The 24,911-nt window shown below is 42.6% G+C and overlaps 1 non-coding gene across 1 annotated transcript; it reads right to left on the bottom strand.

Annotated features, from left to right (window-relative positions):
- Positions 1-472: 472 nt before the first annotated feature.
- Positions 473-581, bottom strand: LOC148565166 (small nucleolar RNA R71). The gene has a single exon (XR_015884738.1). It is a non-coding gene; the product is annotated as a small nucleolar RNA R71 (small nucleolar RNA).
- Between the last annotated feature and the right edge of the window lie 24,330 nt (positions 582-24,911).

The raw sequence follows: 24,911 nt of genomic DNA, 5'->3' as shown, positions 1-24,911 counted from the left end.
TTTACAACAAGCTAAAGCACAACACTCCGGAGAAAACCTCACAGAGTTTTTCAAAAAAGAAGCTGAAAATACAAACATGGTAGCCAATCCTAATGGTGGAGGAGACGCAAGGAAGGTCCTGGGTGACTTTACTGCACCCACTTCTAACTTCTATGGAAGAAGCATCTCTATACCTGCAATTGGTGCAAATAACTTTGAGCTGAAGCCTCAACTGGTCACTTTAGTTCAGCAGAACTGCCAGTTTCATGGACCTCCATAGGAAGACAGATTCATGTCTGATTTCTTGTAGATCTATGATACTGTCAAGACTAATGGAGTGGATCCTGAAATCTACAAGCTTATGCTTTTCCCCTTTGCTGTAAGGGACAGAGCTAGGTTATGACTGGATTCTCAGCCTAAGGAAAGCCTAGACTCTTGGAAAAAGGTGGTCAATGTATTCTTGACCAAGTTTTTTCCACCTCAGAAGCTGAGCAAGCCTAGGGTGGAAGTTTAGACCTTCAGACAAAAGGAGGGTGAATCCCTCTATGAGGCCTGGGAGAGGTACAAGCAATTGATCAGAAGGTGCCCTCCTAACATGATTTCAGACTGGACCATGTTAGATATCTTCTATGATGGTCTCTCTGAATTATCCAAGATGGCTTTAGACCACTCTGCTGGTGGATCACTCCACTTGAAGAAAATGCCTGAAGAGGCATAGGAACTTGTTAACATGGTTGCTAACAACCAATTCATGTACACTTCTGAAAGGAACCCTGTAAACACTTGGGTAGCTCAGAAGAGAAGAGTCCTAGAGGTTGAAACCCTGAATACCATATTGGCTCAGAACAAGATCCTGACCTAACAGGTCAACATGATCACTCAGCATTTGACTGGATCACAAGCTGCAGCTGACAGTACTCAAGAAGCCTCCCATGAAGGAGAGGCATATGATCCGGATCAACCCATGATGGATGAGGTTAACTATTTGGGAAACTCCTCAGGAAACCCCAATAATGAGCCTTATAGAAACACCTACAACTCATCATGGAGGAATCATCCCAACTTTTCATGGAGAGATCAACAGAAGCCTCAGCAAGGATTCAAAAACAATCAAGGTGGAAGAAACCAGAATAGGTTTAATAATAAACCATTCCCATCTTCTCAACAACAGGTGGAGACTCCTAGGCAGAGCCTCTCTGACCTAGCCACTATAGTCTCCAATCTCTCTAAAACCACTTATAGTTTCATTACTGAAACAAGATCCTCCATCGGGAATCTAGAGGTACAGATTAGTCAGCTGAGTAAGAAAATTCCTGAGACTCCTCCTAACACTTTTCCTAGTAATACTAAAGTAAACCCAAGAGAAGAGTACAAGGGCATCACTGTAGAAGTTGAGGCCAAAGCTGAAGAGGAGAAGATGGCGTTGAACACCAGCAATGGAGTAGCTGGGCGTTCAATGCCCAAGGAGGAGCAGTTACTCGCGTTGAACGCCAGCAATGGAGTAGAAGCTGGGCGTTCAACGCTCAAAAAGGGACAACTCCTGGCGTTGAACGCCACTATAGGAGTAGCTGGGCGTTCAATGCCCACTAAAGATCCCCTTATTGAGGAACTGAAGGAAATCAAGGCTCATGAGGAGACCATAGAGGTTCCCTTGAAGGGCTTGTTGCTGATTATAGACTCTGAAGAATACTCCTCCTCTGATGAGGAAAAAGAAACTAGGAAAGAGCAAGTTGCTCAGTACCTAGGGATTCTGATGAAGCTGAATGCCAAATTATTTAGAATAGAGATATTGGAGAAAGAACCTCCAGTGCTCACCAAGGAACTCAATGCCTTAGTTCAGAAGTAACTACCTCAAAAGCTGTCGAATCCCAGACGCTTCCTAATTCCCTACACCATAGGGACAATTACTTTTGAGAAGGCTTTATACGACCTAGGGTCAAGCATAAACCTCATGCCTCTCTCTATAATGGAGAGGCTGGGAATCTTTGAGGTGCAAGCTGCCAAGATCTCATTAAAAATGGCAGACAAGTTACTAAATAGGGCATATGGCTTGGTAGAGGGTGAATTAGTAAAGGTTGAAGACTTTTACATCCCTGCAGATTTTATCATCTTAGATACTGGAGAGGACGAGGATGAATCCATCATCCTTGGGAGACCTTTCCTAGCTACAGCCAATGCCATAATTGATGTGGCAAAGGGAGAGCTAGTTCTGCAATTATGGAAGGATCACATCTTATTCAAGATTCCCAAACCTAACTCCTTCCCTAAGGGAGAGACAACTGTGCAATACTTAGTGTTCTAACCCTCTCTCTCAGTGCAAAGCTATACAGAGCCCTCAAACACCAAATCTAAGTTTGGTGTTGAGAAACCCTCATAAAAAACTGGGAATAAAGGTACTAAGAAGAAGGTACCTAAAGGCTGGAGGGATAAGAAAATCCCTACTAAAGGCCTCTCACCTGGCATGAGAGTTGTCTTCACAGATAGCCCAGTGATTCCACACAAAGTGAACAAGATCCTGTCTCTAGAACACGTGGAGCTCATCCATGAGAGCACGGGAAGAAGTTCAAAGTAAGGGGTGACATTCTAAGCCCCCTATCCATCTCCGTAAAGGAGCTAACCGTCAAACCAGTGACGTTAAAGAAGCATTTGTTGGGAGCCAACCCAACCATAATTATAATATTCCTATTTTTAGTTATTTCTATTTGAGTTATATTAAGTATTTTCAGAATTGTTTTCTTTTTAGAGTTTGTGATCATGTGCAGTAGTCAGACAGAGATTGAGACATTCAGAGATGGAAGCATAACACCCTGGAGTACACCCCTTGCTGGAGTTGAACGCCAGACAAGGAGGCAAGAGGGGCGTTCAACGCCCCAATTGAGTGAGGAAGCTGGCGTTGAACGCCAAGGGATGAGTCCCTAGAGGGCGTTCAATGCCTCAAAAGGAACAAGAAGCTGGCGTTGAACGCCAGCTAGGGAGCAGAGGCTGGGCGTTAAATGCCCACAAGGGGCAGGGAATTTGAATTCCCTAGCCTTTCAGGATTAGTAGGTCTCACAGAATCTCCACCTACCCCACATTCTTCTCTCTCTTACTTTCCCTCTTCTCCAAACACCCTCAACCAATCACATCCACATCACCTTTCTCTCTTCCCAATACCCTTCATCACTACCATCCAACCATTCCCACCAACCCCACCCACTTCAAATTCAAAACATTTTCCTCCCAATTACCCTACCTCATAAGCGAACCCAAACACAAACCCCAACTATAAATACCCCCTCCATCACCCCTTTATACCCACAAATACATAACCCTCATACACCATAAGCCCCTCCAACTTGGCCGAACCCCTCTCTCCCTCTATCTCCACTATTTCTCTTCTTCTTCTACTCTTTTCTTCCCTTTTGTTCATATTTGGTCGAGGACGAGCAAAGCTTTTAAGTTTGGTGTTGGAAAAGCCTTGCTTTTTGCTTTCCATTCACACTTATGGCACCCAAAATCGGAGAATCCTCTAGAAAGAGGAAAGGAAAAGCCATAGCTTCCATCTTTGAACCTTGGGAAAGGGAGAGATTCCTTACTAAGGCCCATAAAAACCACTTCTATGAAGTAGTGGTAAAGAAAAGAGTGATTCCTGAAGTCCCTTTTAGGATAAAAAAGAATGAGTACCGGGAGATCTAACAGGAAATTCGGAGAAGAGGTTAGGAAGTTCTGACCAATCCTATCCCGAAAGTTGGAATCTTAATAGTGGAAGAGTTCTATGCTAATGCATGGGTCACTAAAAAGCATGACACTACTGTGAACCCACACCCCAAAAATTGGCACACTATGGTCCGAGGGCGTCTCTTGGATTTCAGCTCGGAAAGTGTAAGGTTGGCGCTCCAATTACCATTAATGCAAGGAGACCCACACTGTTACACTAGAAGAGTCAATTTTGATCAAAGACTGGACCAATTTCTTTCAGACATTTGTGTGAAAGAAGCACAATGGGGAAGGGATGCTCACGACAAGCCTATCCAACTAAGAAGGCTTGACCTTAAGCCCGTAGCTAGAGGATGGTTGGAATTCATCCAACGCTCTATCATCACTACTAGCAACTAGTCCGAAGTGACCATTGACCGAGCCATTATGATTTACTGCATCATGCTTGGGGATGAGGTAGAGGTACATGAGGTGATACCTCAAGAGCTGTACAAGGTGGTAGAAAAGACCTCTACCCAAGCAAGGTTAGCATTCCCTCTCCTCATATGTCACTTATGCAATTCAGCTGGAATTGTCATAGAAGGAGACATCCCCATTGAGGAGGACAAGCCCATCACTAAAAGATGGATGGAGCATGTTAGAGAGCTGGCACATGAACCACAGTAAGAGCATGTGAAGCTACCTCAACAAAAAATTCCTGAGATGCCTCAAAGGATGCATTTTCCTCCCCAAGGTTATTGGGATCAACTGAACACTTTTCTAGGAAAATTAAGCTCCAATATGGATCAGCTGAGGATGGGACACCAAGAGCATTCCACCATCCTCTATGAAATAAGAGAAGATCAAAGGGCTCTGAGGGAAGAGCAACAGAAACAGGGGCGTGACATAGAAGAAATCTTTAGCGCTCCATTGGATTCTCTAGAGGAAGCAGTAGCCGCCGTCACTAAGGTGGTCACATTCCATACTCCCCTTTGCTTATGTTATTTTTCTATTTTCCATTGTATTTTATTATCTGTTTCCTGTTTCTAAGTTCATGATCATCCTTTGTTTTGTCTTAAGCTATGAAATATTCCACGCATCTCTCACCATACTTAAAAAAAAAAATTTTGAAAAAGAGAAGTAAGATGCATGAACTCGAGTTATATAATAAGAATAGTCCAATTAATTGATGTGGTGACATTACTTTTACTTTCTGAATGCATGAATAAACAAGTGCATATTTGATGTTGGAGTAAAAAATATTGGTTCTTGAAAGAATGATGGAAAAGGTGAAGTATTATTGTTAATCTGAAAAATCCAACTATTGATTCTTGAAGCAAGAAAAAACAACAAGAAAGAAAGAAAAAAAAGAGAAAGAAACGAAAAAAAAAAGAGAGAATGAGAAAGAGAAAAAGCCAATAGCTATTTAAACCAAAAGGCAAGAGCAAGAAAGAAAAAGAAAAAGCCAATAGGTCTTTAAACCAAAAGGCAAGAGCAGGAATCCAAGGCTTTGAGCATCAATGGTTAGGAGGGTCTAAAAAATGAAATCTTGGCCTAAAAAGTTCAAATGAGCTCCTCCACTAACTAAGTGCTTGTGGTGTGAAGGTGTCAAGTAAAAAGCTTGAGACTGAGCAGTTAAAGTCGTGATTCCAAAAGCAAAAGAGTGTGCCTAAGAACTCTGGACACCACTGGCTGGGGATTCTAGCAAAGCTTAATCACAATCCAAAAGGGTTCACCTAGTTAAGTGTCTGTGGCGTTTATGTATCCGGTGGTAATACTGGAAAACAAAGCGCTTAGGGTCACGACCAGGCTCTAAAAGAAGCTGTGTTCAAGAATAAAAAAGAACTAAACTAAGAGAGTCAATAATATCATCATGATTCTGAATTCCTAAAGACATCAACACTTCTGAGCTTCAAAGGATAGTGAGATGCCAAAACTATTCAGCCCAAGCCCCGCTCATCAATTAGAACTGAGTTTCATTGAAAAACTCTGAGATTCATTGTATCCTTCTTTTCTTCCTGTTCCTACTTTATTTTTAGTTGCTTGGGGACAAGCAACAATTTAAGTTTGGTGTTCTGATGAGCGAATATTTTATACGGTTTTTGGCATCATTTTCATATTGTTTTACTTATGTTTTGTTTAAGTTTTGTTATGTTTTCATAGGTTTTAGTAAAAATTTTATACTTTTGGATTTTACTTTGAGTTTTTGTATTTTATGATGATTTCAGGTAAATTCTAGCTGAAATTAAGGAGCTTTGGCAAAGTCTGATTCAGAGGCAAGGAAAGTATAGCAAATGCTGTCAGAATCTGACCTTTGTGCACTAAAATGAGCATTTCTGGAGCTACAAAGGTCCAAATGATGCGTTCTCAACGGGGTTGAAAAGCTAACTTCCAGAGCTTTCCAGCAATACATAATGGTTTATACTTTTCTTCGAAGGAGTCTGCCCATACTGGGCGTTGAACACCAAAGAGCTACCCCCTAGCAGGCGTTCAACGCCCCAAAGGAGACCCAAAGCTGGCGTTGAATGCCAATCACCCCCCTTTTGGGCGTTCGATGCCCACCAAGACACAAGGCAGTGCCAATCACCCCCTAATGGGTGTTCATTGCCCATTCCTCAAAGTTGGATGCCAAGCTCAGCCCAAGCACTCAACCTAAGTGGGCTCAAGGATGGATTTTCGCACCTCTAGTCTAGTCTGTCATACTTTTTGTACTTCTTAATTATTACATTAGTATTTAAAGGAGAAGATCACTCATGTTAAAAAACTTTTTGATCTTCTTCCTCATCTTTACCTTTTCAGATTTACTTTCTATAAAAGCATGAGCAACTAAACCTCCTAAGTTAGGGTTAGGAGCTCTGCTGATTCTCATGGATTAATAATACTACTATTCTATTTTAATACACGTTTGATTCCATTCTCTTGGAATTTTCGTTCTTCATCTCATGAATTGAGGATGATCCATGACAATCATCCTTGTTCTACATCGGTTCCTTGTTAGTCCTGCCCGGATAACATTGAACTACAAGCTAGAAAATGCATTGCAGATTCCAAGAGCATGCCTAGGCGACTTTGGATATGTAACATATAATCCCGTTGACCGTGGGTTACTGAGGTTTCTGTGGCGTCAAGGCTAGAGTATGAGAAGTAGCGTTCCTTGATCTGGAAGATCCAACCTTGTCTGTGGCGTTTTGAGTAGGATCGCGAAGGGGAGTGGATTGCTTAGGTTTTCACCTTTCACTATAGCGGGAAGCCATGAGTTAACTTGATGAGGATGCTACATGAGTTGCTCGGATCTGGTGGACTGCTATGGTTTAGAAGAGACTAACTTGATGAGGATGCTACATGAGTTAGTCACTTATGGCTGCTATTGAACGAATCATTTGTTGTTGAAGTAGACAGTAAGAAAAGTTAATCTGGAAAGAATACACATCTCCAAAGCCTTAACTAATTATCCATCATTGCTTTTACACTAATCTGGTATTTTGTTCTTTATTATTTTGTTTATGCTTCTTAACAAACAACCATCTTTTCTAATCGCCTGACTAAGATTTACAAGATAGCCATTGCTTGCTCAATCCGACAATCTCTGTGGGATTCGACCCTCACTCACCTAAGGTATTACTTGGACGACCCGGTGCACTTGTCGGTTCAGTTGTCCGGAGTTTAATTCCGCGCACCACTTATAACCAAAATCTAACCTATACTAACAACCTAATCTACTAAAATAGAAAATTCAACTAAATAACTAATAAATAGAGATAGTGGTGGATGGTGAGTGAGAAGAGAGGGAGAGACAATGGAGAAGAAAAATGGAGAAGAAAGAAGAAAAGGGTACTTTTGCGTACGCACATAGGTCTGTGCGTACGCATACAAGGTGAAAAAGGTAGGGTGTACGCACGCACAACAGTGTGCGTAGGCCGTAGGCACTCGTCAAAGATTGAAAAACTATTTGTGCATATGCACAGATGCGTGTGTACGCACACTAAAGGATTTATTTTTCAAGAAAAATGGGTCATGTGTGCGTACGCACAGATGCGTGCGTGAACATGGAGGGAAAATGCCAGGTGTGCGGATGCACAGGCATGTGCGCACACACCCAGCAGGGAGGTTGCAAATGAGTGTGCGTACACACAGCTAGGTGCGTACACACGGATTACAGAAGTTGGGATAAGTGTGCATACGCACAGGTGTGTGTGTACGCACAAAGCTCTGTTTCTCAAAAAATCTTTTAAAGCTCTCAAACACCAAACGTGATCTCCAATCAAGGTTTTCAACCTCAAAACATATAGCACTTCACAAACACATGATCCATACTAAAATCTAATCCAACTAAGCTCAAAATTAAACTAAACCTACGCTAGCTAGAAAAAAAATTCAAAGAATTAAAACTATGGACAAAGAGAGGGCTAGAAAGATGTTACCATGGTGGGGTGTCTCCCACCTAGCACTTTTGTTTATTGTCTTTAAGTTAGACAATTGGGAGAGTCCTTGCTAAGGAGGCTTGTACTTGAACTCTTCCTTGAATTCCCACCAATGCTTGCATTTCCAATGTCCGTCGGGATCCCAATCCTAACCACTAACAAAAAAAAAAGATAACAAAAAAATAAGCTATTTATATATTAACATATTTACAATAGCCAATAATATAACACTATTGCAACTCCTCGGCAATGGTGCCAAAAAGTTGATGCGTGGGATTTACACCGGTTTAGAATTTCACATTATAGAAAAGAGCTTTTTCGTTGATAGCATAGTCCAAACCGGAAATCAAATCCCCACATCAAAGTTTAAAATAAAGGTTTGTCACAATGCAAACCAATATAAAAAACCGAGAGTATTAAACCTCGGGTCGTTCTCCCTAGGAATTGCAATAGAGTGCTCAATTATTTGCTATGAGGGAATGGGAGTTTGATGGCAAGAGACAATTAATGTAAATAGCAAGGAATGAAAGAAACAAACAATAACTAAATATTAAAAGGAATCAAACTCAAGGCAATTAATCAAAAGAAAGAAAAACTCAAATGCTGAGAAGCCTCTTGGCAAGGATTGTGTTCATACCCTGGACCGAGCTATGAGGTCCGGGTTGGAGTAAAGCAGATCAACCGACCTCTTTAAAAGGTTAGTTCAACACCGACTTCTTCATAAAGAGCTCAAAAAATCACTATAGAGGCCCAGGGAGGCCCAAAGAGAAAGGAACCACTGCCCACTAGAAGGTGGTTAGACAAAGATAATGATCTCACCCACAAAAGATAAGATAAAGATAACAAACTTATCTCAAAGGAAGGTCACCCAACACTACTATAAAGACACTGGAGCACCCAAGTATATTCATACTCCAATTCTACAAAAAACCTGCCTAAAGCCCATACTAACTTAAGCATCGGAGTCTCTTGCAGGTACCACCACCCACCAGTGATCAAGGACTGAGCAGCCCCTTCGTTACAACAAGTCGGACATAGCAGCTATAACGGGACTAGAAAGTCTCACCCGAGACCGACCACTCTATTTCAGGTAACCCACAAAACATTGGCGCTGTTGCCGGGAAACCTGGAAGTCATCCCATTGTCATGGCAAACAACCCTCTTACCAACGACCACACCTCTAGATTAGAAGAAGGAATGCCATTAAGGAACACAGAAGCTACACCAATCTCGCCAAAGGATGCACACTACTCCAAGGGAGAAAAGCAACCCCAGAGCGTAGAAATCTTAGAGGCCATCCGTGAACAGTAGGATCACCTCAAACAGCTCGAACAAGAACCGAACGTCAATGAGAAGCCGTGCGAAATCTCTTGAGAGAAACAAGGCGGTGACGGGAGCTGGAAGACAAGCTCCTAAAACTCGAAGCCGACCTAAAAAATAAAACCACTCGATCCGACCGTGAACCCCCACAAGGACCAAGACCTGTTCACAAAAAAAATCATGAAAGCTAAGGTCCCAAAAGACTTCAAAGCTCCCGACATGACCCTATATGATGGCACATCCGACCCAAGCCATCACCTTAGCAATTTTAGGAGTCGGATGTATGTCACGGATGCCTCAGACGCAACCCGTTGCAAGGCCTTCCCGACCACCCTGACCAAAACATCTATAAAGTGGTTCGACAGTCTACCACCAAGATCAATCACGAGTTTTGACGACCTCGCCAAAAAATTCCTAGCTAGGTTCTCCATACAGAAGGATAAAGCCAAACACACCCCAAGCCTGCTAGGGATCAAGCAGGGGGATTGGGAAAGCCTCCGAAGCTACATGGAAAGGTTCAATAAAGCATGCCTCGACATACAGAACCTTCCCATAGAAGTAGCCATCATGGGACTCATCAACGGTCTACGTGAGGGGCCCTTCAGCCACTCCATATCTAAGAAACACCCTACATCCCTAAATAAAGTGCAAGAACGGGCTGAGAAATACATCAACATGGAGAAAAACTCCCGATTTGGAGAAACCTCTAAAGCTGGGTTCTCCTACCCACCTCAGGACAAAGACAAGGAGTCAAAGAAAAAGGAAGACCAATCCACAGAGAATCCTAGGAAGTACCATAACTACACCCCCCTTCGGGTATCCCTGGTAGACGCCTACCGGGAAATATGCAACAAAAAAAGATCCCACCTCCTCGCCCAATCAAACATAAAAGGGGGATGGGGAAGTCGGATCGAATACTGCGAATACCACCGGATCTATGGACATCCCACCAATGAATGCTACGACTTGAAGAATGTCATAGAAAATTGACCCGAGAAGGAAGACTAGATCGATTCCTAGCAAACAAAACGGACGAGCCAAAAAAGAGAAGGAGGGACGAAGAGGACGGACGAGCTGAACGTCTCTCTCACACCCCGGAAAGGCACGTTCATATGATCAATGGAGGATTCGCATGAGGAGGAATCTCCAAATCATCCCGCAAAAGGCACTTCAAAGAAATATACCATGTCGGAGAAGGGGATGGATCACCCAACCTCCCCACTATTTCTTTCACTAAAGAAGACGCCGTGGGCATCATCCTTGGGCATGATGACCCCGTGGTCATTACCATCATACTGGCCAATGCCAACCTTCACCGAACACTAGTCGACTAGGGAAGCTCTGCATACATCCTATTCAAGTTTGCCTTCGACGAGCTCAGACTGCAAGAAAAAGAGCTCAGAGCATATCCCAACAGCCTATTTGGGCTAGGGGATGCTCCGATCCAACCACTCGGATACATCCCACTGCACACGACCTTCAGAAGAGGATCCCGGTCCAGAATGCTGAGCATAGACTAAATCGTGGTTGACGTGAGCTCCGCATATAACGCCTTCATAGGCCAGACAATCTTAAATCAGCTCGCTGTAGTAGTCTCCACTCCACACTTATGCATGATGTTCCCAACTCCAGAAGGCATAGCCACTGTTAAAGGAGACTAAAAACTCGCGCGACGCTGCTACAACAAAAGCTTGAACCTAAATGGCGACCCCAGAGGTAAAGAAACCAATACCATTGTACTCGAGGGAGCCCGGGCTCGCGAAGAACTTCGTCCTCAACCAGAGGGTGAGACTGAAGAGGTCCAGATCGGAGACACTAGAGATAAAACAACAAACATAGGTGCAAACCTGAAGAAAGATTTAAAGAAGCTGCTAATAAAGTTCCTAAGGGATAATTCCGACCTCTTCGCATGGAAAGCCGTAGACATGCCCAGCATAGATCCCGACTTAATGTTCCACAAACTAGCAGTATACCCCGGTTCTCGAGCAGTGCAACAAAAGCGCAGAAAACTCGGCCCGAAGAGATAACAAGTCGTGGAGGAACAGGTACAGGCCTTGCTGGAGGCCGGGTTCATAAGAGAGGTCAAGTACCCACTGTGGCTGGCCAACGTTGTACAGGTCAAAAAGCCAAATGGAAAGTGACGAATGTGTGTAGACTACATCGATCTCAATAAAGCTTGCCCAAAAGATCCCTATCCCCTCTCGAATATTGACACCCTGGTCGACGCCTCGTCGGGATACAGGTAACTTTCCTTTATGGACGCCTACTCGGGGTACAACCAGATCCCAATGCATCAACCCGACCAAGAGAAGACCTCGTTCCTAACCCCGAAAGTAAACTACTGTTACTTATTAATGCCGTTCGGACTCAAGAACGCGGGGACCACATATCAGAGGTTGATGAACAAAGTATTTGCTGACCACATCGCGAAGTTGATGGAAGTCTACGTAGACGACATGCTAATAAAAACCCAAAGAGAAGAAATGCTGCTACCTGACCTCGTCGAAATATTCGGCACCATAAGGAAGCACAGGATGAGACTGAACCCCACAAAGTGCACCTTCGCAGTAGAAGCTGAAAAATTCCTAGGGTTCATGCTCACCCAAAGAGGGATTGAGGCAAACCCAAACAAATGCCAAGCTATACTCAACACGAAAAGCCCGACCTGCATCAAGGAGGTACATCAGCTGAATGGAAGACTAGCAGCCTTGTCTAGGTTCTTAGCCGGATCGACCCTAAGATCTCTACCTTTCTATGAAACCCTAAGAAAAGGAAAGAGGTTCGAATGGGCCCAAGAATGCGAACTAGCCTTCCAAAACTTTAAAACATTCTTGGGGCAACCAGTTATCCTGGCCCGACCTCAACAAGGAGAAGAACTGATACTATACCTCGCCGTTGGAAGTCGGGCGATAGCATCAGCGCTAGTCAGAGAAGACGAAAATGGACAATAGCCCATCTACTTTATCAGTAAGGCTTTACAAGGGGCTAAACTAAACTACCAAAAGATAGAAAAGTTCACCTACGCCCTCATACTTACTTTCCAGCGGCTTCGACCATACTTTCAAGCCCACACCATCAGAATACGGACCAACCAACCCATGAAAGGTATCCTACAGAAAACTGACTTGGCCGAAAGAATTCTTCAGTGGGCAGTCGAGCTGTCCAAATTCGAGCTCAAGTACAAAGCTCGGACGGCCATCAAGTCCCAATACTTGGCCGACTTTGTCGCAGGGTACACCGACACCCCAGGAACCCCCATTGATTGGAACCTCTATGTTGACGGCTCATCAAACAAAGCTGGGAGTGGGCTGGCGTTATCTTGGAAAGTGACCAAGGGGCCCAACTCGAACTCTCCTTAAGGTTCGAGTTCTTCGCCTCAAATAATCAAGCTGAGTATGAAGCCCTACTAGCTGGTTTGAAGCTGGCTAGAGAAGTCAGAGCCCAAAAGCTTACCATCTTCAGTGATTCACAAGTAGTCACCTCACAAATAGAAGAAAACTACCAGACAAAGGATCCCACCATGAAAAAATACATAGAAAAAACCAAAAAACAGCTTGGGAAATTCATGGAATACAGGATCCGACATATACCTCGAGAACAAAATGCCCGAGCCGACGCACTTTCAAAACTAGCCAGCACCAATCCAGGGGGCAATAATAGGATTCTCATCCAATAAACCCTAGAAAACCCTAGACCGAGCTATAAGGTCCGGGTTGGACTAAAGCAGATCAACCAAACTCTTTAAAAGGTTGGTTCAATACCGACCTCTTCATAAAGAACTCGGACAAATCACTACAGAGGCCCAAGGAGGCCCAAAGAGAAAGGAACCACTGCCCACTAGAAGGTGATTAGACAAAGATACTGAGCTCACACACAAAAGATAAGATAAAGATAACAAACTTATCTCAAAGGGAGGTCACCCAACACCACTATAAATACACTGGAGCACCCAGGTATGTTCATACTCCAATTCTACAAAAAACCTGCCTAAAGCCCGAACTAACTTAAGCATCGGAGTCTCTTGCAGGTACCACCTCCCACCGGTGATCAAGGACTGAGCAGCCCCTCCGTTACAACAAGTCGGACACAGCAGCTATAACGGGACTAGAAGGTCTCACCCGAGACCGACCACTCTGTTTCAGGTAACCCACAGAACAGATTGAAAGTTAAGGTTACCTATCATAGCCATTGACCACAAACATAGATGATTATGAAGAGTTAATCCTACTTAGTCAACCCTAACATCGAGGATAAGTCAAATAGGTATTGTAACACCCTACCACACAGAGCTTTACACCTAGGATGTAAAACAGAGGTGGCGAGGCGCTAAGACCTCTAAAATAAAATACGTATAGTATAATAGTAGAAAGAATATAGTATATGAGGAGCCTTAAAAAAACGGGTAAAACAAAATCGCAGAATGAAAAGCACAACACTCAGAAAAGAGATAACTTACGTGTGAAAAAACCTAAAGATCATAGGTATAAATCGACAAAAAGAGAGAAGAGAGAGTCAAGGATACAGAATAACTAGCTCCTAACTCAGCCTGCGAAGCCAAGGCTGCCGGAGAATATTTACATACATATATACATCTCCCATCAACCCAAAATACAAAGATAAAACCTTAACTCTCCTTAAACCTCTAAGAGGAACAAAATAAACAAGTTATTCGGAGAGAAAGCTAAGTGCATACATATATATACATAAACTATATGGCAAAAGAAACCCAGAAACCACTCCGCTTCAGAAGTCCAGATGCCTACCGAGGAGCCTCCAGACCTGCATCTGAAAAACAGCAACACAGTATGGGGTGAGAACCAGAGGTTCTCAACATGGTAAAGGTGCCACGCACATAATATATAAGGTCCTGGGAATGCCAGAGGCAATCCTAGAATGCCGACACTCAGATTATAAAGTTTAAAGTACTAAACATCAACCATAAAGAGGGGTGATATTCTAAGGGTTATTCAACCTAACTTAAACTTAATTTAACCACTAAACTCTTTCACCTTTTCCTCCGTTCCTCCATCTTCGATAATCCATATAGACAAATAAACAGACAAAGCAAACACATGTAGATAACAAATAATTCAAGTAGCAATTACAACAGTTAACAGAATATAATCAATGAGGCATTCCCACTTATGCATAGCAAACAAAGCACACACATGCATATGATGAATGTCTATTCTATTGGCCGTGAGCTCACGTGTCAGTTACTGTTCACACCCTGAGTCGAGCTATCCGATCTGGGATGTTCAGTAATAAAGCGACCGACCTCCTCAGGTCAGGCTATCCGACCTCTTCTCAAAGAGGTCGGTCAAACCGACAGGAAAGCCCGGTAAGGGGCCCAAATAGAGGAACACGACCCAAATCCAAAGGCGGTCCAAGCCTATAGAGATAAGGGCGGTTCCCTTGAAGATAAGTTGACCTCAACTCAAAGATAAAGATAAGATAAGATAACTAACTTATCTTATCTAAAAAGGTCACTCTACAACCATTATAAATACACTGGAGCACCCAGGTATAATTCATACTCTGATTCTACTAAAAACCTGCTTAATACCCTTGCTAACTTAAGCATCGGAGTCCCTTGCAGGTACCCTCCACCCTCTGGTGACGAAGGATCAGCAGTGTAGCCAGTCCAACAAGTCGGACACTACAGCTCCGGCCGCCACCCACCAGCTGGACACGTCATCTCCGACCAGTATAGACGATCTCGTCCGAGATCGACCTACAGTTTCAGGTAACCCTCGAAACATTGGCGCCGTTGCCGGGGAACCTGGAAGTCATCCCACCACCATGACGGACGATCATGACAACGACCACGATTCAGATCTAGAGAATAGAACACCGCACAAAAACGCGGACACTACGCTAAAAGACACTCCAGAATCCAACAGGGACAAAAATTCATCAAATCCGGGAGTGATCGAAGCGCTTCATGATCGATTAAAGCAACTTGAAAAAGAAACCCATCATCAACGAGAAGTCGGGAAGGATCTACAAAGAGAGGTAAGACGACGTCGAGAATTAGAAGATAAACTTCTAAAACTCGAAGCCGATCTCAAAGCAAGAGCTACTCGGACCACCCCTGAGGACAACTCCCGCAAAGATCAAGATCCATTCACTAGGGAAATCATGAAGACCAAAATTCCTAAGGACTTCAGACTTCCGGATATGACTTTGTACGATGGCACTACGGATCCCAACCATTACCTAAGCAATTTCAGAAGTAGAATGTACCTTACTGACACTGCAGATGCAGTTCGTTGCAAAGCTTTTCCAACAACTCTCACAAAGACAGCAATTAGATGGTTCGACAACCTACCTCCGAAGTCCATCTCAAGCTTTGATGACCTAGCCAAAATGTTCCTGGCCAGATTCTCCATCCAAAAAGACAAGGCTAAGTACGCCCCCAGCCTACTAGGAATCAAGCAAGGAGATCGGGAAAGTCTTCGCAACTACATGGAAAGATTCAACAAAACATGCCTAGACATACAAAGCTTACCAACAGAGGCCGCCATCATGGGCCTCATCAATGGCCTACGAGAAGGACCTTTTAGCCAATCTATATCAAAGAAGTACCCCACATCTCTGGATGAAGTATAGGAACGAGCAAAGAAATACATCAACATGGAAGAAAATTCTCGACTATGAGAAACCTCAAAATCCGGATTCACCTACCAAGACAAAGTCAAAGAGTCCAAAAAGAAGGAAGATCGACAAGGGGAAAAAATTAAAAAATATCATAATTACACCCCTTTTAGGGTGTCCCTAGTGGATGTTTACAAAGAAGTCTGCCACACAGAAAAAATACCCCCAGCTCGACCACTCAAAGGCAAAAGAGGAGGAGAAAACTGGAATGAATATTGTGAATACCATCGAGTCCGTGGGCACTCCACCAACGAATGCTTTGACTTAAAAAATGTCATAGAAAAATTAGTGAGAGAAGGAAATCTAGATCGGTTTCTGGCCACCTGAGACGATGAGCAAAGAAAAAGGAGAAGAGACGAGGAGGTGGGAAGAACCGAGCGATCACCTCGAACACCAGAAAGACATGTCCATATGATACACGGAGGATTCACAAGAGGAGGAATCTCCAAATAATCTCGCAAAAGATATCTCAAAGAAGTATATCATGTCGAAAGAAAGGAGGAAGCACCCGACATCCCCGCAATTACGTTTACCAAGGAAGACGCATCCGGCATCATCTCAAGACACGACGATCCCATGGTCATCACCATTATACTGGCTAATGCAAATCTCCATCGCACACTGATAGACCAAGGGAGCTCCGCCGATATCTTATTCAAAACTGTCTTCGACAAGCTCGGCCTGGAAGATAAAGAACTCAAAGCATATCCAAACAGCCTGTTCGGATTGAGAGACACTCCAGTGCAACCACTGGGATACATCCCGCTACACACAACCTTCGGAAAAGGAAACCAATCCAGAACACTCAAAATAGACTACATCGTGGTCGACGTGAGTTCAGCCTACAACACCCTAATAGGTCGAACAACATTAAATCAACTCGGCGCAATAGTTTCAACTCCACATCTATGCATGAAATTCCCAACTGCAAAAGGGATAGCTACGATAAAAGCAGATCAGAAGATGGCACGCCACTGTTATAACGAAAGTCTAAACCTCAGAGGCAGAGGAGAAGAATTCCACACAATCGAACTCGGTGGAGTACAGAGGCGAGAAGAACTCCGTCCACAACCTGAAGGCGAAATAGAGAAAGTCCAGATCGGAGACATCCCGGACAAAACAACCAATACTGGCACGACTTTAAAAAGAGAAATAAAAGAATTACTTGTACAGTTCTTACGAGACAACGTCGACCTCTTTGCGTGGAAGGCTACAGACATGCCAGGCATAGACCCTGAGTTAATGTGTCATAAGCTAGCAGTCTACCTTGGATCTCGGCCAGTACAACAGAGGCGTAGAAAGCTCGGACCCGAAAGATCCCAAGCTGTGGAAGAGCAGGTAGAAGTTCTACTAGAGGCAGGATTCATAAGAGAAGTCAAGTACCCACTATGGTTAGCTAATGTCGTCTTGGTGAAAAAATCAAACAGGAAGTGGCGAATGTGCACCGACTATACAGATCTCAACAAAGCCTGCCCAAAAGACCCTTATCTACTCCCAAGTATCGACGCTCTGGTAGGTGCCTCTTCTGGATATAAATACCTCTCTTTTATGGATGCATATTCCGGATACCATCAAATCCCCATGTATCCACCCGATCAAGAAAAAACCTCGTTTTTAACACTAAAAGCAAATTACTGCTACATTGTGATGCCTTTTGGTCTCAAGAACGCGAGAGCTACTTATCAAAGACTAATGAATAAAGTCTTTTTAGATCATATCGGAAAAGTCATGGAAGTCTACGTAGACGACATGTTAATAAAAACACAAAATGAAGAGACATTATTGTCCGACCTGGTCCAAGTGTTCGACACAATAAGGAAGCATGGCATGCGACTCAATTCTGCAAAATGCACCTTTGCAGTAGAAGCAGGAAAGTTCTTAGGTTTTATGCTCACATAAAAAGGAATTGAGGCAAATCCGGATAAATGCCAGGCAATACTCAACATGAAGAGCCCAACTTGTGTCAAAGAGCTACAACAACTCAACGGGAGACTGGCAGCCTTATCCAGATTCCTAGCGGGGTCAGCGATAAGATCTCTTCCCTTCTATGCTACTCTAAGGAAAGGAAAGAAGTTCGAATGGACAAAGGAATGTGAACAAGCCTTCCAAGATTTCAAAAGATTTCTGGGATGGCCACCTATCCTATCTCGACCACGAAAAGGAGAACCACTCATATTGTACCTCGTGTAATACCCGGTCTAACCGAAATTAATTAAATAATAAGTTAAATAGGAGCGAATATGGTTCGAAGATTTGGCAATTGGAATTTGATAATTTAAATATGATATTTGGATTCAGTGAATTTTTTCGAGTCAGAAAATATAGTTTTCTGCGTAAAAGCGCGCAGTGGAATTTTGACTAGTAGTACCAGCTGAGATCTGTCTGGTACTACAGCTGAGGAAATTGATTATGGGTAAATAATATTAAGAAATGAGGAATTATAATTAGGGAAGGTAAAAATATTTAAAGTGCGATTTAGAGCGCTAATCTTAAAGGTTTTGGCCCAAAATTGGGCCAATGGGCAAAAATAAGTGAACCGGGCCTAAGTGGGCCCAAGACCCAACATATATAAATATTAGTTGTGAGCATTTTAGCTCATTTTACCCTAAAAAGAGGGGTTGGGGCGCTGATTTGAGAAGAGAGAAGAGAAGAGAGAAAACCTAACTCTCTTTGATCTTCAAACCACCATAACTTGAGCTACGGAGCTCCGATTGACAAGCCGTTTGCGGCCACGCGTCGCTCTTCTCATCCTCTACAATTCTATCTAAGTTTGGTGGTGAGTATTCCATTCATCTCTGCCCAGTTTTCGAAATTCCTCACTGTTACACATTTTTGGGTAGTTAGTGTTGAAATCTTGTGATTTTGGGTGTTTAAGGATACTCCAACATGGATTCTAAGTGAGTTCTATCCCTACTTCATATGGGCTGAGGTAAGAAGTTCTCAAACCCTTGTGATTTGTCATTTTTATGAGCCCTAGGTTGATGTATGTATGTGATATTGGTTATGTTAGTGTATTTGGTGATGTTGGTGCACAATTGGGAGATTGGTATTGCTTGAGGAGCTTTGGTAAGGCTTGGAGCTAAGGTTGGTGAAGACTTCCAAAGAAGAGGCTCAATTGGTTTGGCTACAAGAGGTACGGTTTAAGTTTCATTTAAGTACCGTGTGTTGTGATGAGAATTCCTAGGCTAGATGCCCCTAGGATTAAGTTTGGATTGTGTAAATGGTTGGTGCTAATATGCATAGTTGATATGTAATGTGAATTAATGATTGGGTTGAGAATTGTATGACCTTGTATGCTTGGTGTATTGAGAATTTGATGTACTGGGTAATGAGTATTGATTTGTGGTTTATGCATTTAAATTTTGAAAATTGGGCCGGAGGCCGTGAATTTTGGGCCGTAGGCCGGAAAGAGGTAAGAAAGGTAAGTCGATGTGTGCATTGTATGATGGCACAAGTGATTGGATGAATTTCAGATAATGAATATATGAATGATTAGGTTGGTTATTGAATAATAAGGTTTGAGAAGTTGAAGTGTGGAATTTGGTAATTTTGGGTGAAATTATGTAGATGAGGTATGTTTGGTTCGGTTGAGATATATTATGTGATAATATATGTGATTATGATTATTGATGCCTTGATGGTATGATGATGCATTAGAGATATGTATGTTGTGATATATGCTTGGGGAATGATTAAGGTTGATTTGTGGGTGAAATCACGTGATAGTGAGTATGATATTGATTATGTATAATGATGGTTGATTGGAAATGGTATTATTGGAAATTGGGATGAGGAAGGATGTATGACATGATATTGTGTTTGTCCTTTAGCCATTTGATTGAGAAGTGTTAAAATGGTTGGATGTGGTTTTGGGAATTTTTGGTAAAGTGTCAATGTGTGAGTTGAGGATGGCTTGATGTGGATTTTGGTACATTTTGATTGATTTCAAAAAGGGTTGAAAATGGCATGTTTAGATTGGGGGTTGAATCTGTAAATTCTGCAGCTTTTAACTTAGAAATTTTTTTAGCAGAACGACCCTCCGCGCGTAGGCGCACTTGGCGCGTACGCGCCGTTCTTCAAGAAAGCACCATCCACGCGTGCGCGTGGTGTGCGCGGGCGCGTCGATGCGCTGCACCAAATGCCCAGCCATTTTCCCGAGAGTTGTGCCAGTTTTGTGCTGGGGCACAAATGTATCCGCGTGTACGCGTGGCTGACGCGTACGCATCGTTTGGCAAATTTTCAATCCACGCGTCCGCGTGCATGACACATATGCGTCGATGAGTTTTGTGGCCATCCACGCGTGCGCGTGGAGTACGCGTACGCGTGGCCCTGTTTTCATGCCAAAGTTGATTTTTGAGTTTTAAAAGCCAAATCTCATACTTCTAAGCCTCCGATCTCACCTGTTATGTATTAAATCATTATGATATGCCTAGCAATGAGAAAGGAGCTAGGGGATGTGGTAACTTGCGAGTGAAGCAAGGGGAAAAGTTATGATCAATGATGATCAAAGATGATTATATGAGATATGGAGGATGATAGTGGAAGTATCGTGCATGTCATGAGCCGGAGGGCTATATTTATTGATAAATGGCCCGTTCTTGATTGGACCATGAGCCGGATGGTTGAGTTATTGCCGGGTTACGGCAAAGCCATTATTGTTTATGGCTGAGTATAAATGCATATATGATTAACGAATGAATATGTTAAATGGATAATAATGAAAAAATATTGAAATGTGATGTGCGATCCCGGGTAGTAGGCAGTGGCGTTGTCCACTTGCTCCGGGTATGAGACGGGAAAGGAGGATTATGATAAACGAGTTTAATCATGGAGTTTTGAATAAATATGTATTTGTGATACCTGGGTAGTAGCAAGGGTCGTGGTTCGTCCCGCTTGCTCCGGGTCATTGTCTGAGAATTGATAATAATGAAGGGTGATTATGAATAAATGTTTATTTGTGATACTTGGGTAGTAGTAAGGGTTGTGGTTCGTCCCACTTGCTCCAAGTTAATATTTGAGATTTGGTACAATGAATGTTGATAATATGAATTGAGATTGAATGAATATATGTTTGAGATACCTGGGCAGTAGCAAGGGTTGTGGTTCGTCCCTCCGGGCCAATGCTTGAGATACCTGGGTAGTAGCAAGGGTTGTGGTTCGCCCCAGTTGCTCCAGGTCAGAGATTGTGACGCCTGGGTAGTAGCGGCAGTAGTGGTGAATCCACTCGCTCCAGGTTGAGCTTTTAAACACCCGCCTGGGTAGTAGCCGCAGTAGTGGTTATTCCACTGGCTCTGGGTTGAGCGGGTAGTAGCAAGGGGGTTGTAGCTCAAACCTACTTGCTTTGCAATGGGTGTTTCTGTCCAATGGTTAGCTACCAGGACATGTCGGGTTGGCTATATAACCGACAGATGATATCATTAGCCATAGGGCAGGCATTCATCATTTGCATATGTTTGAATTGTTTGGGTTTGCCATTTGTCTTGGATTTCTACATCATATATGCCATGTTACCTGACTATATGCTACTTGTTCTACTTGTATCATGTTTGTGTATTACTTGCCTGTATTGCTTGTGTTTGTACAACTGAGAGGCCCCTCATGCTGGTGTCGGTGGGTGTGAGGGCTGTTCGTGATGGGATGAATTGATGATGCGATTGCATGATGATGTATTGATATAGAACTGCTGAGGCAGAACAACTGGTGATGGTTTTGCTTATGATTCTGAGTCTGATTCGTGGAAGAGTCAGCGAGTTGGGAAACATGTGAAACATGAATTGAATTTAGCACTCCCTTATGACAGCTGCCTATTCATGGATTAGCGAGAACCTAGGATGAATAATTGGTGAAGAAGTTTATGATGCTTAGTGAGTTTTTATTGCAGTACATTGAATTTATTTGGCACTTTTACCGTACTGGGAACCCATGGGCCCGGGGTTCTCATTCCGTATATATCTCTTGTTTTTCAGATACAGGTCCAGGTGCTCAGAAGTGAGTTGTGGGTCATCTGAGAGACGGCGAAGATCTTTATTTCCTCTACTTTGTGTTTAGATTAGAATCTCTCCACCTTTGTTTTGGAAAGTTTATATTATGTATTGAACTCTTTGAATTTGCCTATAGAGGCTCTCATGTTTCCTTCGGGAGAGATTAGGATATACGGTTGTCAACTAATTTCATAATGTACCCTAGCCGACCTAAACTTCACGGGTCGCGACTAGTGGCTATTTACTTATGTTATATATATCTATCTGTTATCTATCTCTTAATCTCCTCTACGCCTTGACCGTATATCGTTTTTGGCTTCACGGTTTATCTTTTGTTGTCGAAACGTGAGAGATACGTCTTCGCGATTTTATTTCTACTCTTTTCAGGCTTCTCGATTAATACTCCTTTCGAAATTACCTATATTTATTTATTAAAAATCCACTTGAGAGTCGTACCACCGTAATATCATTGACTTATGACTCGAGCATAAGGATTTGAATATTAGGGTGTTACACCTCGCGGTAGGAAGTCAGGCAGTATCCTCAGCACTGGTTCAAGAGGATGACAAAGGGCAACAACCTGTATACTTCATTAGTAAAGCGCTACAAGGATCCGAGCTGAACTACCAAAAAATAGAAAAATTTGCCTATGCGCTCATATTAACATCTCGACGTCTCCACCCGTACTTCCAAGCTCACACCATTAAGGTTCGGACCAACCAGCCCATAAAAGGGATATTGCAGAAAACAGATCTAGCAGGCAGAATCCTACAATGCGCAGTCGAGTTGTCCGAATTCGACCTTCAATACGAAGCTCGGACAGCCATTAAATCACAATACTTAGCCGACTTCATTACAGAATTTACAGATACCCCGGTGATGACAAGTCATCCTAGCCTATTTTAACTAGTCTTTTTCTTTTGTTTTCATTAGAATTATGCACTTTCTTGAGCTACAAGCAAGCTAATTGAGTAGATTTTCATGTTTCCCTTGATTGAACCAACCATATATGAATTCATGCCATTTCATGAGGTTTTATGCTATATTTGTTGCATATTATGAAAGAATGAATATCTCATGATTTTGAACATAGCTTTGATGAGTTTGGTTGATTAATGATAGGTGAAGAAAGCTTGGAGAAAGGTTGAAGCAAGAAGGAATGGCTAGGAGTGAAGAGAGGACAATGGAATAAGTGAAATTGAACCAGGAAGCAAGAAGCTGGACCTAAAGTTAGCATCAAACTTTTGCACAAACTTTTGGTTGAAAAGTTAGCCCCAACGTTAGCCCCCTAACTTGGAGGCTAACGTTGGAACTTGAAAATTCTCCCCTGGGCTCCAAAAGTTTGCGCCAACGTTAGCCCCCTAACTTTGAGGCTAACGTTGGCACATGAATTTCTCCCATGGGCACCAAAAGTTTGCGCCAACGTTAGCCCCCTAACTTTGAGGCTAACGTTGGCACATGAATTTCTCCCCTGGGCACCAACGTTTGCGCCAACGTTAGACCCCTAACTTGGAGGCTAACGTTGGCACATGAAAATTCAAGGAAGAGGAGCAAAAGTTTGCGCCAACATTAGCCCCCTAACTTGGTGGCTAATGTTGGCGCCACAAGCACACTAGGCAAGGCCAACGTTAGGGTCAAAGTTAGACCCCTAACGTTGGCACCAACGTTGATATCAGCAAAATGTGCTAGCTGATATGAAAAGCTGGAGCCAAAGTTAGACCCCTAACTTTGGCTCAAACTTTTGGTCCAACTTTTGCTAACCTCAAAACCGGTTCAATTGGTTCACTTCGGTTCTTCTCCAAACTTCAAGAGCAATCAACCAAGGCCTCTTTCAACCCAATTCCACCAAGAGCATAGGCCCAACTCAAGGCTTGAAGATCATTTGAAGAAAGTGTATAAATAGGATAGAATTCAAGTTCTTCAGAGAGCTTTCTTTTTGGAATTTTCATAATAGTTTTCGGAGAGCTTTTGTTATTGAGTGAACTTTAATTTCTTTGTTTTCATTGCTTTCAATTTCATTTACACTTGTCTTGGATCTTGGATTGGAGAATTGAAGAAATTCTGTTTCAATCTCAATCTTGGATCTCTCTGTTTCTTTACTGTTAATTGAATTTCATTTCCGGTTAATTGCTCTTCATCTATTCTCTTTGCAATTTACAATTCCCTTGCAATTGTTCTTATTGGATCTAGGAAGGCATTGAGATCTAGACTTAGTTTTCTAGTCTCTGGGTCCTGAGATCCAAATCTCCAATTTACATTCTGTTTCTTGCTTTCCATGTTTATTTACTTTTCTGCTATAAGATCCGATCCAATCCCAATTCCCTTTTACTCTTCTGTTTGATGCAATTTAACTTTTCCTTGTTTAATTACTGCAAATCCACGTCCCAATCCCCTTTACATTTCAAGCAATTTACATTCCTTGCACATTAAGATTCCGCAATTTACATTTCTTGCACTCTAAGTTTCTGCCATTTAATTTCTTGTTCTTTACGTTTCAGCAATTTATTTCTTGTTCTCTTTACTTCAATGCAATTTAATTTCTGCAAGTCACAAAACCATCAACCAAATCTTGATTCGCTTGACTAAATCAACCACTAAACTAAAATTGCTCAATCCTTCAATCCCTGTGGGATCGACCTCACTCCCGTGAGTTTTTATTACTTGATGCGACCCGGTGCACTTGCCGGTTAGATTTGTGTGTTTTGGGAGAAATTTATTTTTCACCAAAATACTCATCAAGTTTTTGGCGCCGTTGCCGGGGATTGATTAGATTGACAATGATTAAGTGAAGTGGTGATCTAGATCAAGCACTTTTTTTCTTTAATTTTTGATTAACCCACTAACTGTTTGATTTTTTGCTTAAACTAACTAACACTTC

The sequence above is a fragment of the Arachis ipaensis genome, chromosome B5 (assembly GCF_059453495.1).
Source record: "Arachis ipaensis isolate K30076 ecotype BB chromosome B5, ASM5945349v1, whole genome shotgun sequence".
NCBI classification, from domain to species: domain Eukaryota; kingdom Viridiplantae; phylum Streptophyta; class Magnoliopsida; order Fabales; family Fabaceae; genus Arachis; species Arachis ipaensis.
Note: the sequence above shows the minus strand (reverse complement) of the source record. Positions and strands in the feature narration are given on the sequence as shown.